Genomic DNA, 4,356 nt, shown 5'->3' with positions numbered 1-4,356 from the left:
CTGCACACAAATAAAATATATTTTTAGCAAAAATATAGTAATTACAAAAATTCAATGCAAGATATATTAAAATTGCATTTTTAATTAATCACCATAAGTTATAAATTTAATTTAATACATTGTTAAACAATGTATTAAAAAAGCATTCTAAAAGCTCATATATTTATGCATAATTTTGTTATAAGTAAGCCATATGATATTAAATGACATTTTAAGTCACTATAAATAAACATAATAAAATCCTCATGTCAATTGCAAAATTAACTTATTTCATTTTTAGATATTTGATTATTATCATCACTTGTAAATAAATACTTAATATTTTTAACCTTGCAATTATAATTACTTGTCGATCATTTTCTTAATTGTATGCGAAATACTTGATTTTTTAAATAATTAACTTCCTGAAATCTAGAAACACTTTAAATGGGCTGTCTTTATATGTAGCCTGACACAGATGTCAGCATCTTAATGAAAATTATTCAGGGTTCATTTATGGAAATACTTTAATTATTGATGTCTTTGAATAAAAAATACTAACTCCTTAATAAAAGGATATGATAGATGAAAGTATAGTGCATTATACACAGAACTTGCAAATGAACATATTGAACAATCTTAATTACATAATTTTTATATTTAGAATGTTTTTACTTTTCTGATTAATTTATAATGCAGGTGATGAAATAAAATCATTGCATCTTTATATAACAAGGTTATTTTTTATAAGGGTATCAACCACCATTTTTTATTAGTCATAATGAATCAGAATAATATGATAAACTGTGCTTTACAAAACGAGTATTACACTGCTACTGATATTGAAGGCACAGTGTTTAAATTTCATTCCAAGAAACAAACATTAATTCAGTGCCTTGTATTTTCATGGTTAACTTACAGTGTGGGAGCTGAATGAAAAACAATGAAGACAATAACAGATTTTTTTAATGCATAATACAATACTGGCCTATACACAAATTATAAAGGATAATTCCAATGTTACTCACGTCAAATTTTCAAAAATAAAGGAAGTTCCAAAATAGATATTAATAATAAATTGTTTCACTAGGTAACATCCATATATTGTTACAAGTAATAACTCACTTGGGTTAGAGTAGACCTTAACACATTGACTGCCAGTCACTACAGTTAGATTGATAGTTATTGCCACCCACATGGAAGTAAATTGTATCCAGATGCCAACATACTTATTATAAGAAATATGATTTAAAAATATTAATAAAAGATAATTATGTGATACCTAAGTATTATTTAAGTCTTTTATTAAAGAATTTTTTAATTACGCGCTAGTGTGCGATTGACACTACATGTCAAAATTTTCCCCAAATGCCACATTGCGCGCTGGCGCGTGGAATGTAAAAAAATTAATTTAAATAAGAAAAATAAGTGACAATACGCTTTATTTTTATATCAATATGTATTACAGACAATTATACATATTACAAAGGCATTTATAACAAGAAAATTACAAAGACATTATACAGATACATCTAGAATGTTATTTGTGTATAATCTTTGAACAATCTAAACAGTACCTGGGAGATCCTTCACAAAATTTGCAAACATATATTGTATCTTTATGTTTTCCTTGAGAATAGCAACTTTTGCATTGGTTTCTTAGAATTTTTCCTTCTCTTTTTTCTTTCCGTGTACTCAGCACATGTTCAAATTCAGACTGATCACACACAGGAGCACAAAGAACAGATGACTGTTTCAGTAAACTTCGTATCACGGATAAACGGTAGTCATACAGTGATGTATTTTCATTGGAATTTTTATTATAGATAAAGTGGGAATTGTTCATCATTATTTGCAAAATATGAACAAATATTTTCGTGGGCCACCTAATTGTTTTTCTTTCACAAGGATAATAAGCAAGTATCTGATCTTGCTTATCAATACCGCCCATAAATTTATTATATTGAATTACAGGTAGAGGTTTCGAATTAATTTCATCTCTTTTGTTTGTTATTTCCGCCATATCATTTTTATATTCATTGGAAATGTAAGTGACGTCTCTCTTATCCTCTTATCCTCACTTTGCAATCATCACACCATTAGCATACTTTGCCCTTTTTTCAGTTTTTCTCTTTCGGATTATCTCAGTGCAATGAGTTTTCCTATCAGCAAGACATTTTGACAGTTCACAGCTGTTATAATAATTGTCCATAAATATGCTATGGCCTACATCCAGCATTCCCTCGAGTAAATTAATAACTTTTTTTGCATGTTCTTTTCTGCCAGAATCATGCAACATACATGTATATATCATAAATTTCAGAACCATACCATCAGGGGTTGTGATAATTTACAATTTGATATAATATTTGTGACGTTTATTTGGTATATACTGTCTGAATATAAGCCATTCACACCCCAATAACATCGATTCATCTAAACTAATCTCACGCCCTGGGTAATATATTTCAGATACTCACGCGTTGAACAAATTCACCATATCTCTTACTTTATACAGTCGATCCTCTGGAAGCTCTGTATTCTGATCTGGGATTTTTGCGAAGTGCAATGCCCTCAGTAACAATAAAAACAGATTCCTGCTCATATTTTCTGAAAATACACACAAACCAAACAGTGAAACTGTTCTCCAGTAATTTTGTATATGGTTAATTCGTACAGTTCCCATATATATGATCAATCCCACAAATACCAAGAGTTCCTCTTTTGTAGTGCTCTTCCAAGCATTGATGCGAGAATGTTTCTTTTTATCCTTGCAAAAAAGTACTTTATGAGCATAATCATTAGTTTCAGCAAGTATTTCTTCCAAGATACCATCAGTGAAAAAATGACGAAAAAAATCTATAGGACTGTTACCTGAAACAGGTTGGAGCAAACACTCGGATTTTATGAAAGGAAATTTTTTCACTGATGTTGAATCGTTTTCCTAAACAACGTTTTCCGCCATAGTTGAATCATCCTGCTGACATGCAGCCTCTTGCACGATTCGTCCTTCATCATCATCAGAATCCGAAATATCATGGGAACCAGTCGGAGGAACGAATTCTTCATCACTGTCATAACTAAAATCACTCGGGTACTCATCCGATAGCTCAGCCAACAAATTTGCTATTTCATCAACCGTAAAAGCCTTTTTATATTGAACTTTTCTTTTTTTTGGGCGTGAAGGCCCTGCACTATCATCTCTATAACACATACTAAAAGATTATTTTTTCAATAAAAAATAAAACAATTTCGAAACCGCGATTATTTATACGTAGTTTCTAATTTTCACTCCAAGCCAATACCAGAAGAAATGCCCTGTATGCAATGCCAAATGAACTGGAGAATGAATAACAAGTATAGGATTTTCCCGTGCCAGCATGTGACTGGCTGTTGAGACATCACCCCACATCACGCGCTGGCGCTTGATTGGCTCCTTGCTGATAACAAAATGTCATGCACTGGCATGTTATTGGCAGTCAATGTGTTAAGGTACCCCTTGTATTATGGCGAAGCTCTTGTTTCATTTATCACCAAGTTGCTGTTTCATTTATGGTAGCCTGAGTAATTGAATGTTATGGAAACCCTACTGTGACATAATTGGGTGCATGACGCTGGGAAATTTTGAATCATGGGATGTTTTGTAAGCGGTTTTGTGTTATGTGTTGGTTTTATTGTTTAGAGGGTAGAATATTTGAATGTAGTAAGATTAATTTGAAGTTTCTATATGATTTGGAATGAAAGGGGAAAAGAGCGTTAATTGACTGGTGTGTAAATGAAGGTTTACTTAATAGCCATTATAAGTGCCCTGTATGTAGGAAGGATATGTGTCTAGTCGAACATAAAAACCATTTAGATGGATTTGTAGGAAGAAAGGTTCAGATGTGGTGACGCCGATATACAGAAGTTTTTGGATGCTGTTACGGAATTTTGTGTGCCACAGACTAAAGATGAAGGAATTTCTAAATAGGGTAAGCGAATATTTGCTTTTTGCAGTGCTTAAATGTATAACATGTTTTTCCTTTTTATATTATTTTATTGTTTAAAATGTAGTTTATTGAGATTATGCACTTTTTCTTTGCCTGTATTGTAGAATCGGGTGCTCTTTTGATTTTATAAATGAAAATATATCGATGTGTACATGGACAAAGTGAAGGGAGTGTGCAATGCAAGTTTGTGCAATTCTTGGATTTTTTAAAGTGAAAATAGGTCGACGTGTACATGGATAAAGTCAATGGAGTGTGCAATGCCATTTTTGTGCAATTCGGGGATTTTTTTTTAAAAGTGAAAATAGGTCGATGTGTACATGGATACCGAGTTTATGCAATTCTTTGTCTTGTTACTTTGGCTTTGCGTAGCGGCAATTTTTGGGGCAAA

The 4,356-nt window shown here is 31.8% G+C and overlaps 1 long non-coding RNA gene across 2 annotated transcripts in view; it reads right to left on the bottom strand.

Moving 5' to 3' along the window:
* LOC118194624 (uncharacterized) overlaps positions 1-4,356 on the bottom strand; it is a 31,228-nt gene that overhangs the window by 23,908 nt on the left and 2,964 nt on the right. The window lies entirely within an intron of this gene.

The sequence above is a fragment of the Stegodyphus dumicola genome, chromosome 2, assembly GCF_044657685.1.
Source record: "Stegodyphus dumicola isolate Sdum_Otavi_A_Nest chromosome 2, ASM4465768v1".
Classification (NCBI taxonomy): Eukaryota; Metazoa; Arthropoda; class Arachnida; order Araneae; family Eresidae; genus Stegodyphus; species Stegodyphus dumicola.
The sequence above is the reverse complement of the archived record's forward strand: the minus strand, read 5'-3'. Positions and strand labels throughout refer to the sequence as shown.